The sequence below is a fragment of the Eublepharis macularius genome, chromosome 12, assembly GCF_028583425.1.
Source record: "Eublepharis macularius isolate TG4126 chromosome 12, MPM_Emac_v1.0, whole genome shotgun sequence".
Taxonomy (NCBI): domain Eukaryota; kingdom Metazoa; phylum Chordata; class Lepidosauria; order Squamata; family Eublepharidae; genus Eublepharis; species Eublepharis macularius.
The window spans coordinates 42410400-42423101 of NC_072801.1; positions in this window are offsets into that span (position 1 = coordinate 42410400).

The following is a 12702-nucleotide window of genomic DNA, read 5'->3' on the forward strand; positions in this document are numbered from 1 at the left end:
CTATATCATTATTAATTTTATGAAACAATAAATCTTTAGAAATGGAAAAATAAAGTACTGGGATTTTTTCAATTTCAGTTCTTCAATTTCCACACAAAATTTTCCACCCCTCATCTCTGACAGGTATGTCATGGGTTACTTCATATATTGATGTTTCAAGGATGGTTTAGAAACATACAATGACAAGTGTGCCTATTTTTACAATTCTTAAAGGTGCATAGTCTCTGGCTGCTACCCAAAAGTGCTGTGCTGTGCAAGTTGTTTCCTGTCTAGGGCTGCACATCTGTAACATCTGCCAAGTGGGCAGAAATTCAACAGGGGTTGCTTCCTTTGGCCATGTTTTGGCCTACCACACAGCTGTTAAAAGACATAGAACTTTTTTTTCAAATGTGGCTTTTGTAGCAGTTGTTGAGGAACCTTGGATACAAATCAGATTTTTTTGAACTAAATTTAACAAAAATATATGAAATGAAGAAATATGCCAGCTTTGAAAAGTAAACATTGGGAACTAGAAATGAAAGATGGCACATTTGTACTCACAGAGAGAAAATTTGGGACTCATTTAGACCTTGCAAAAAGTTTCTAGTGTGCTTCGTGTGGAACACCACCTCATCTCAGTACTAAGATTAATCAAACAATTCTCAAAATGATAGCCACGTGATACATTTTTAAATAGAACAAACCAAAATAACATCAAATAGCATGCAAGGTTTTTTTGTTCCCCAGAACTCTTAATCAGGCTGAATGTTCAAACCCCTCCACCAAAGGGGTAGTATGGACAGGTTTGTGGGTTGTAGAGTCTTAAAATGGAATATGCTACAGGATGTGTAGCAAACTTAATTGGGGTGGATGGTATATGGTACACATCCTGTATTCCATTTTAAGACTACCCACTACAGAACAGCAGCATCTCCATCATATATTTAGCTGTGCTCTGCACCACCCCTGTTTCTTGGGTTTCAGTACTGAACACGAGGAACAGTTTTTGGGAACTTGCAAGCATACTTACTAGTTTACGATATTTTAGTTAGTCCTAATGAAATGTTCTTACCATTAATCTAATGCTAGAGAAACTTCTGCCTGACAGGATACCCTGAGTTCATAACGCCTGATGCAAAAGTTAGTTGTGGTGTTTGGGTATCTCACAGATAGCCAGAATTCATGTAATAAGTTGAGTATCTACAGTTCTAGAACAGTAAAAGGAGGCTTCCAAATATAATATGAAGATAGCCTTAACCTTCTTTCAACTGTTTTGAAATAACTGAATACTTGATATACTTTCTACCCCAGAGCAGGGAATGACTTACTAAAAACCGGCTGGTTTGAGGCCTCTGCCTGTGGTTAAATTAGCACGATGGTTTCCCCCACCACCTCACTGGAATCTTCCGGAAACAGGTGTGGTGTAGCGCTAATGAAGTCTTCTTTAAAACTAAGGCATCATACATCTCCATGTGAATCAGATGTGTTAATGGAAATCAACTTGCCTAGGATAATTAGAACTTAATTAGTGGCTGATACTTCGTGCTTTTTGTGGAGAAGAAACATACCACCCTAACCTACACAGAGCAGAGTGCCTGTTTCATTATTAAGAATGTGGGGAAGGTGTTGATAAGCTCTTCCTTCTTTGGGGTAAGGAAGGTAACACTTTTTTCACATTCCCCTTTACAAAGATGCGGCTGTTCAACTTCTCCCGTTGTTAAGCATATGTGACCCAATTTGACTCAAATAAGAACTACTTCTCAAGGAGGAGATGGTGACTCAGGGTTAGCTGAAGTGAGTGAAAGATTAATTTGAGATATGAGAATTCAGATGCATGGCTGTTGCATGTTTGTAGACTTTGAAACAGGGCTCAGCTATAGCTTGTTGCTGGAATTTAAGAAGTAAGTACATCAGCACTGACCATGTTTTATTTCAGGGCTAGCAACTTATATTAGTTTTATACCACCAAGGTTTGATTCCAACAAGATTTTCAGAGTATATACTTTTGAGTCAAAGCTCCCTTCTTCAGATACAAGGAAGAGTGGAGCTCCCTGAACCTGAATCAATTCTGGGATTTGTAGCTGAGAATTCTCAGTCAATGAGTCCTAGATTTACCTTAGAGAAGTACATTTCCTAAGGTTTCGTTAGGAAGAGATCATTGTTAAGATGAATCCACACATGCTACTAAAAGCACTTTTCAGGTCCTTTCTCACTGCTGGTGTGCACATGTACAAAACAACAGCAATTTTAAATGCACTCGTCGTAGTTGCCAGTATTGATTGAAAGTTGATTTACAATAGCAATTTCTGCCTTCCTGTGTTTATCAATGCACATACAAGTTTGATCTTGAACCAGTTTGGGTATTTAGTTTAGATCTCCACATGGGAAATTGTTGCATGTTTACTTCTTATAGAATTGCAGACCCAAATTTTTAATATTTGTAAATTAATAAATTTGTAGCCATATATAATCAGGGTGAATTCAACCTTCTTACTTGTATTGTCTCACTTGGTGGGCTCAAAACAAAAGAAGAGAGAGGATAAGATACATTTATTATGTACCAAAATTTTGTTTTCACTAACAGAAAAGTATCACCACACCTGTACTTCCTCCAAGAAGTTTAGGGTGATAAGAGATTAACAACAAAAACAGGATAAAATTTGATTCAGTGAGGGACCAAAAATTCCTGTTCAAAACTGGTAGACTGTGGGAAACAGAAACCATAATAATAATAACAACAACAACAGTTCATTCATATACTGCTCTTCAGGACAGATTTGTGCCCATCCAGAGTGGTGAACAAGTCAGGGCCATCATCCCCACAATACCACTAGGGAACTCGGGCTGAGAGGAGTGACTTACCCAAGGCAACCTGAAGAGTTTGTAGCAGTAGTAATATCCAACCAAAAGAGAAATCAGTTCACCTAGAGTAGATAAGTGACAGCGTAATCCCAAACAAAGTGACATCCTTCTAAATCCGCTGAACTCAATGGGTTTAGAAAGACATAACTCTGCTTAAGATGATACTGTTAGACTGACAGATGTTGGAGCAAGATCAGCTTCCTGTCTGTGCAAGAATTTGAGCTTAGGCCTCCTTGGTGCACCAGGCTGCACTTTGTTTATTGGGGAGGGTCTGTGGTTCAGAGGCAAGCTGAAGGTCCCCGGTTCAATCTCCAGCATTGCCAGTTAAAAGGTTTGGGTCTCTAGACTCTAGAGAGCATCTTTGAGTCAGAGTAGACAGTACTGACCTTGATGGACCAGTAGCTTAAATCTGTATAAAAAAAATTTGTGTATTCAAGACATCAGTGCTGCCCCACACCTTTGTCCAGCAACTACCAGTGTGATTATTTATTTATTTTATACCCTTCGGGATCTGCTCAAGGTAGCCAACAAACAAAAACCTAAAACATAATGCATTAAAATAAAGCAATAGATCAGTTTAGGAAACCACATCAGTCTGCAGCCAATCACATCTCTCCTAAGTACTGTATAAACCCTGCTAGGGCAGGGTACAGTGAAGGGCCATGGAGCTACGTGGCCTCCTTTCAGGCACAAAACACATATGGGGTGGTGGTGTTTGACTTTGGCAATGGAAACGCCAGAGAAAGGACACTTAGGATGACAAAAGAGTCAAGTCTCAGAACAAACGCTTTTGCAGCATATTGCTAACATGGCTTTGCTCAGAACCTTCACAGGTCCTTCTCCTCAGGATATAAAGAGGAGCCTAGGTATTTCACTTCTCTAGCTGCAAAAGCAAGCTCAGTGTGCCCCCACACAGATAAGCAAGGCAGTGGGATCCCCTACTGCCTCAAACTTTGCTGCAAAGGTCTTCCCTCTTCATGTAGTATGTACTTCCAGTTGCTTCAGCTATCCCTTCTTGAGCTAGGGTTGCCAATTACAGGTTATGAAATTGCTGGAGATTTGGAGGTGGAGCCTGTGGAAGGGAGAGTTTGGGGAGAGAAGAGACTTCAGTGGGTTATAATACCATAGAATCCACATTCCAAAATTGCCATTTTCTCCAGGGAAACTGATCCTGTATTTGGGAGATTAGTTGTAATTCCAGGAGATCCCCAGGCTCCGATGGCAACCTTACCTTGAGTGGTGTTGCTAAGAATGTCTCCCAGATGGGACAGAGGATAAATTTGCCCAGTGCAGAGAGAGAGAGAGAGAGGCCCTCCCTTGGAGATATGTGGGCAGTATAATGTCATGCCAAGTAAGTAGGAAAAAGAGGAAGTACGCATCATACAGGTATTCTCTGGGATGCACTGACAGAGTCCTTAGTATAATGGCTTGGAAGATGTCCCCCTCACACACACTTGTTAACATCCAGCCTGAGAAAGCGTTCTAAAGAACTCTAGCTTACACTCTGTCCTGTATCATTAAAAGGTATTGTGTGGCTTTTGCTTAAGGAGGGGAAATGTGTTTCTGGATGACAACCAACCGCTCCAACCTTTGCTATTGCAGATCAAGCACGCCTGACCTCTTTTGCCTGGCAGAAGCACAGCCTCATGTGGTGCAGGCAGAGTTCCCGCGCAACTCAAGCCAGCATGGTGCGGTGGTCAGAGTGATGAGCTAGGATCTTGGAGACTCAAATTCGAATCCCCCACTCTGTCATGGAAGCTTGCTGGGTGACCTCGTGCCTGTAACATGCTCTCAGCCTAAAATACCTCACAGGAGGATAAAATTGTTGCGAGGATAAAATGGAGGAGAGGAGGATGATATAAGCTGCTTTGGGGAGAAAGGCAGAATATAAAAGAACGAAGTAAATAAATAATCAAATAAACTTCGTATAAGGGATGGGTAAGTATTGGCTACCCTCTTGTATGGATGTTAAAGACATAGAAGCTTCTCTCATTAAAAAAATTAACAACTCTAAGACCTGTATTAACAGCCCTAAGTTCTGTTCAAGATGATTTAAACTTATTAAGAGAAGAAGAGGATCCGTATCTGGACCGTGTGTGTGCATGCGTGGGTGAGAGAGAGGGGAGTAGTGGAAAAACACCAGCTTGGTGACATTGTGGAGAAAAATGTCCAGAGCAAGGGTTACACAGCCCCCACCCCTGCAAAATCACAGCTTTTCCAGGTTCTTTTTCATTTTAAAACAATGTTACGGCTTTCGTTATATTTGCTTGCCTGAAAGTAACATGTTCTCACCTATGGGTTATTCCTCTCAACCCTCTCCTCCACCACTCAAACTGATTCTGAAGTTTTTTTGTGGCTTGCTCAGCAAAAAACCAGCACAAAGACCTGGCTAGATGGTGTGAAGGAGATAACCTGGGCTTTTGAGCAGTTGTGGCAAAGCGGGGTTGCCAGAAAACTAATCTCTTTATTTTGAGAAGAAAGAGAAGAGAACCCACAACAAGTTGTGCTGAAGTGTTCCGCTAAAGTGTTCACGTGAACCTGGAGAATGAAGGAAGAGGGAGGTGGGTTGTTCAAGGTGTCTGATCGAACGATGTATGAAACGAGGGGGAGGGGGATGTTGTGTCTCTGTGTCCCTGCGGTAGAGTCATAGCCCCACTTTGGATTGCGACAGCCTGGCATCAAAACCACCTTTCTTTAAAAGATCAAATCAAATTAGAACCCACTCCCCCACAAAGAAGAAGCCATTGAGTTAGAGGCTGATTGGGCCTTTCCAAGTGAACAGAACAGGGTTGTGCTGTTTAGCTGATTCCAATCAATGATAAAATGTCCCCTGAGCAATCAAGTAGCATATTTCTTTTAAAAGGGGTATGATTTAAAATACAAATTCTTAAAAAGTGTTGTGAGAAAGGAGGGAGAATGAGCCTGCTGAGATATATGGGTAGGCATTATATACTAACCAACAGAGTAGAGGTTTTTTCCTTCAAAGTTCATAGGCAAATTCATAATTGTGTGGGAGCAGTCCTGGTGAGGGAGTTGGAAGGGGGTGGCAATCCAAAAGTCTCAGTAAATTGTCACTGCTGGTGGCAACCCAAAAGCGGCTGGATTGCAAAGAAACAGAAGTGGGTGCAGCATGAACACCACAGATAAAAGCTCTCCGTTCTCAGAGGGGCAGGAGAACAGCCCAGGGCTGATAATAGCGTCCAGTGATACATGACATCATTTGTCTCCAGAACACCTGGCTGGCAGTTGCCAGAGCACTAATGTGAGGTACAGTATCTTTTTTGATATAGTTGTGAATAAGCTTGTAAGAAGCTATGTACAAAGAAGAATGACATAGAAAATGGCTTCCAACACAATTTGTAGGTATGTCTCAAGCTTGCAACGGGCCAAACATGTAACGATCAGGGCTTTGATAAGCTTCCTGGTCTTGTTGTCCGACTGGAGTTGTGAAAACAGAGCTGAAGGTTGGCAAATACCTAGCAGGCCGTCATATGTGGCTTCATCTGTATAAACCAATGGTCTCCAAGGTAATGCTTAGGTTTGCCAACCCAAGGCTTGCAACTGGTGGAAGGCTCACCTGTGGGTGGGCTCTCCAGTGATATAAGGACATTGCTGGTGTAACCCCTGTGAGGTTAATTGGTTTAGCCCAGTGGGGTGGAGTCAGAAGCTAGAGGCAGGTTGCTGAGGAGGAGGCTGTTTGCTGGGGAGCTTAATAAATTATAAGCTCTTATCACCTTGAATAAGGGCTATAATTCCCAACAAGAAGACAGAAGCCTGGGGTACAGCTGCTTCAAATGGATGAGAGAAGACTCAACTCTTCTTGGATGTTGAACTGTTTGCCTTTTCAAGGACATTGTTGATTTGGAGTTTTTTTTGTATGGTTGCACTTAAGAGTTAATTTTTGTTAAAGTTGTATTTTATTAATTGTTTAAAAGTTTAAAAGAAAAAAAAGTTATTTCTTAAAATTTTGTGAAAGTTGCTTTCTAAGCCCCATAGAACCCATGAAAAGAGAAGTTACACTGGCAACATGGTCATGTCAGTTCCAGAGTGACTTGGAAGTGATGTTTTCACTTTGCCAGTGACTGGCATTTAACTATATGTAACTATAGAGTTTTGGGTGAATGCTAAATCCTCTCCTGATGCAATGATATCACTTCCAAGTTATCACAGACAATGCCAATTGCCGCCCCCTCCCACTTCCCCCTGCAGTTTCCCTCACTGCCCAGCTGAGGGGGTGGCAGGTGGTTTCCCTCCAAAGCAGGAGACTCTTGACTTCCCTGGTACTACTAATGTTTTTTCTGGTGCCCCTTTGCTTCTCCCCCCAAACATTTATTTCCCAATGTAAAATGCCAGTCCTGGTTTTCCACCATTTAAAAGGAGGGGGGTGTAACAGAAGAGCCTGGGATGCACCAGCTTTTTCTCTGAAGGGAGCACACATTTGGAAACATGTTTTCATTGTAGGAAGATGCTTAGTTTGAACTTCCCAGCTCTAACTTGAGAATTTCTGGGAGATTTAGGGCAGTGCCTGGGGAGGATGGAGTTTAGGGAGGGACAGGGAAAGGAACTCAGTGGAGATGGGACGTCACTCTAGGATTTTTGTTTCTCCTAAAGGCTATAGTATACCATACAGTCCATTCTTTGAAAGTGATAGGGAAATTGATTTATGTAGTCTGGAAATCAGCTGTAATTCTAGGAGAAATCTAGGCCTCACCTTGAGGTTGATATTCCTGCAATTGGCTGCAGCCCCCATGGCAGACATTTTTGTATCTGGCTGCACTTGCCCCATGGCAGCCATTTTGTGGTGACGTCCACTCAGTGTTCTCAAAACTCCAGAACTGCCAACAGATTCAACAAGGGAGGACCATATGTATATACAGATACCTAGTTGGTGAGAAGGGCCCTCTGTTTTTCTAAATCACATGATTACATTTCAAAACCACCACACTGGTTGCAATTTAACTTACAATGAGTCAATCTTGCCTGGTTTGGTCAGAGAAGCAAGGGCAAGGTAATATGAGTCAGGATGGTTTATGCAAATTGTTGAGGAGGTGTATTAAGGCAGTAGGAACAGAGCAACCTGCCTCCCCTGAACAATCTTTTGACTTTGGAACATTTTTAATTTCTAGAGCTTATTGGCAATGGGACTTTCAAACACAAATGGACAGTTATATAGATGACAAGCTCAACCAGAAAGAAGTAATACTGTTAATTTTCTTTGGTTCCTATAGCAGAGGCTCATTAGGGCTTAAGCTCTAGAAAAAGTAAGGAAAATACGAAGAGTTGTGCTTTTCCTTCACTGCAGACACAAACACTTGACATTAAAAGGCATGATTTCTAGACATTCTAGAGTTCCCTACACTTTTCCCTAGAAGTAAACCCTGGGAATTTTGCGTGAAACCTTCAAAGGGGAATTGTAGGGTCTTTGTGAAGGTTTCTAGTCCTGATGATGTACACATGCTTCTTTCAAAAGGTTCTAGTGTTTCTGAGGCTGGACTTTATCACCCGAATGATTTCCTAATTCTCTTGGAATCAGGTTACCTCCTTCTGCTTATAAACCCCACCTGTCCTCATATTTTTCCTCCAGCCATAACACCATCTTTTGCCCAAACAATCCAAAACTCAGAGGCTGAGGTCAAGGTTGGAATGCAATTGTAAATCAGTTTTTCTCCATAGCCATCAAAGCATGGAGAATCCTGACACACAAGTGCATTGAACACCACCTGGTTTTTCTAGAAGTGCACACTAAGAGAGGGAGAGGACTGAGAAAGCACGTGTGAATTCATTCTGAAAGTAGGTCAAATATCAAGTTCAGAATAAAGAATGCTAGATGTGCTTGAGGAAGAAATATAATTTAAATCTGTTGCAGTATTTTTATCCAGGGCTGTTAATCAAGTTTGAATTTATTTGTTTCAATATGTTGCTTCTGTTTCCTAACCAGGCTCTTTCAGAAGGTCAGAGAGGCCTGCGCCACTGCCAGCTATTGAGGCCCCTAATAAAAATGAAAAGTTACCATAGACAATGCACACAAAAGAAGTTGGAAAAACGATCAAATGCAAAAATAAAAAATGAACAAGTGCCCTCTGCCATCCCTTTAGGGTTGCCAGCCTCAGATCATATTCAGTTCCAACACAGGGATTTCCCAGGATTACAACTGGTCTCCAGTCAGACCACAGAGGTCCATCCCCCTGAAGAAAAAGGCAGTTTCAGAGGGTGGACTCTGGCATCCCATCCCTGCTGAGCCCCCTCTACTTCTCATGTTCCACTCTCAAATCTCCAGAAATTTCTCAACTCAGGGCTGGCACCCCCTACCTACCCATAAAGACAGCAGAGTGTTCAGGATAGAGGGTATGGTATCCACACAGTGGGCCCCCTGGTACTTCTAATTTCAGAAATGAATCAATTGCTGCATCTCCCCACACCAGCATGCTAAGAACACAGGGGAGCCAGGTGTCATTCTGCTTCAGGTATAAACCCTGTAATTCAAATGTAATTAAATTAAGTAATTAGATCTCTTCTATTTATGCCTTACTAATCACCTGTGTCCTCAACACTGTTTACAGCAATAAATCATGATGATCACTGAATGAGCTTGATCTACTTGTACGCTCTCTCTCTCTCTCTCTCTCTCTCTCTCTCTCTCTCTCTCTCTCTCTCTCTCTCTCTCTCTCTCTCTCTCTCTCTCTCTCTCTCTCTCTCTCTCTCTCACACACACACACACACACACACACACACACACACAAAATTTAATCTACTTCAAAGGGTTGTTGTGAGAATAAAATGGGGGAAGGCACACATGCCCCCTGAACTCCTTGGAGGAAAGGCAGGTTAAAAATCTAATAAATACTGCCACAGGATGTGGTGATGCCCAGTAATTTGATAAGATGCTAGAAGATCCATGACTGAACATTCCCATTATTTTAAAAAGTTCATTTGCTTTAGTTTTCTGCTTTGCTTTTCTGCACTCCTAACCGTATTACATTGCTTATTGGATGTTCCATCCTGTCATTTGCATTGATTTACACTGTGTAGTATGCCTGAGTCTCAGTGAAAAAGACAGTCTATAAATATCATAAACAAAAATATTAGTTTCATGTAGCCCAATTCAGACTGAGGCCACAGCATAGGCAGAGAAGGTATTTAATCCTTCCACTCCTATTCCATCATCTACTTAAGAAGGGAAGGCAAAAAGATATGCCTCTTTAACCTGTCTTTTAAATTCTTTCTATGGCTAATAAGTGTGGGGGGTGGTGATTTCTATTGATGTGGAAGTGTTAAACCCCTTCCCTCCTTTCACTATGGCCCCCAATGTGAAATGCAGTTGAGCATGGCTATTTCACTTTTAAAACTGCTGTCCTGTCACTGTTCTTCAGATGGCTTTAAGAAGGGATTCAAGTGGCTTTAGAAGGAATTATACCAATGAAACTATCAGTGGCTTGGCAGCCACTTGTGACTCTTTGGCATGCCATTGCTGGCTATTCTGGCACTGTTCTTCAATGCGGCACTTATCCCATGTTCCAGGAAAGTGAGCAAGGCCATTAATCTGTTCACCTTGTGGTCAGCAAGTAGTTCCCACTTTGGAACAGCCACCATTGAGGGGACTGGAGGATGAGAAAGCTGCAAGGTGCAGGCCTTTATGCCAGGCATGGTACTGGGGCCCCATCCTCTCTACCCTTCTCTGCGGCCTTGGCACTCTTGTCCCAGCACCCAGGCAGCTGCTGGCAGAGAAGCAATCTGGTCACAGAAGAGAGTACAAACCATCAACTACAGCAGCCACCTGGGAAAAGAGCAAACTGCCCAGAGAGGAATGGTGCTGGTTTTCTCCACTTTCTCCATGACCAGCTTGCTCTCCTCCTGGATATTTGGCAGTCTTACTGTTTCACTTGATCTGATGTGTGAGTTTGGTGAGGTGATGCAGAGGGCATACGATAGTCATGTGGTACTTTTGGCTGATGGTAATTGCAAATGTGGCGTACTGCAAACCACGGACTGAGTGCCACTGGATTACATGGATCAATGGAGGATTGATCCAATGCAGCTATTAAATACACTGGTGAAATGGAACCTCGAGATTCCTGGTGTGAGAGATGCAGGTGTGAGGAGGGATATCATCTTCGTGGGATTTTAGCTGGCTGCTTTTGGAAATGGGATAGACGTTGGGTCTGATACAGTTAGCATGTTTCTTCCATATCATATATTAAAGGCACAAAGCTGTCCAGTTTTGCTTATTTTGGATACAAGTGTAAAACTAAGAGAGGAAACCTGGAGGATAAGATGGTTGTTGGGGGTTTTCCGGGCTGTATTGCCGTGGTCTTGGCATTGTAGTTCCTGACGTTTCGCCAGCAGCTGTGGCTGGCATCTTCAGAGGTGTAGCACCAAAGGACAGAGATCTCTCAGTGTCACAGTGTGGAAAAGATGTAGGTCATTTGTATCTACTCAGGAGGGGTGGGGTTGAGCTGAGTCATTCTGTAAGAGTTTCCCAGGGTGTGGAATGCTAATGGCGGGAGGCTTCATTGTATCCTGAGGAGGTTCTTTTGCATATGGATTGGTGCTTGATGTGCTAATCTTCTCTGCAGGGCTATTGTCGGGTGTGGAATGTTTTGTTGGCCTGGTGTTTTTCAGAACTGGAGCCCATGCTCTGTTCATTCTTAAGGTTTCTTCTTTCCTGTTGAAGTTTTGCTTATGCTTGTGAATTTCAATGGCTTCCCTGTGCAGTCTGACAAAGTAGTTGGAAGTGTTGTCCAGTATTTTGGTGTCCTGGAATAAGATACTGTGCCCTGTTTGAGTTAGGCTATGTTCAGCCACTGCTGATTTTTCAGGCTGTCCAAGTCTGCAGTGTCTTTCATGTTCTTTTATTCTTGTCTGGATGCTACGCTTTGTGGTCCCGATGTAAACTTGTCCACAGCTGCAGGGTATACGGTATACTCCTGCAGAGGTGAGGGGGTCTCTGCTGTCTTTTGCTGATCGTAGCATCTGTTGTATTTTTCGGGTGGGTCTGAATACTGCTTGAAGGTTATGCTTTTTCATAAGCTTTCCCATCTGATCAGTAATTCCTTTGATATATGGCAAAAACACTTTTCCTGTAGGTGACTGTTTTTCCTTGGTTGTTTGATTCATCCTGGGTTTGATTGCTCTTCGGATTTCATTTCTGGAGTAGCCATTTGCCTGAAGTGCGTGGTTTAGATGATTAATTTCCTCATTGAGAAAGCGCGGCTCACATATCCGTCTTGCACGATCCACTAATGTTTTCATTATGCCTCTTTTCTGTCGGGGGTGGTGATTGGAGTTTTTGTGTAAGTACCGATCAGTGTGAGTTGGTTTCCTGTAGACCTTGTGACCTAACTGAAAGTTTGCTTTGCGGATGACCAAGGTATCCAGGAATGAGAGTTTTCCCTCACTTTCTTTCTCCATTGTGAATTGTATGTTCAGGTGGATGTTGTTGAGATGATTCAAAAACTCCATCAATTCTTCCTCCCCATGGCTCCAAATGATGAATGTATCATCCACAAACCGGTTTGTGGATGATACATTCATCATTTGGAGCCATGGGGAGGAAGAATTGATGGAGTTTTTGAATCATCTCAACAACATCCACCTGAACATACAATTCACAATGGAGAAAGAAAGTGAGGGAAAACTCTCATTCCTGGATACCTTGGTCATCCGCAAAGCAAACTTTCAGTTAGGTCACAAGGTCTACAGGAAACCAACTCACACTGATCGGTACTTACACAAAAACTCCAATCACCACCCCCGACAGAAAAGAGGCATAATGAAAACATTAGTGGATCGTGCAAGACGGATATGTGAGCCGCGCTTTCTCAATGAGGAAATTAATCATCTAAACCACGCACTTCAGGCAAA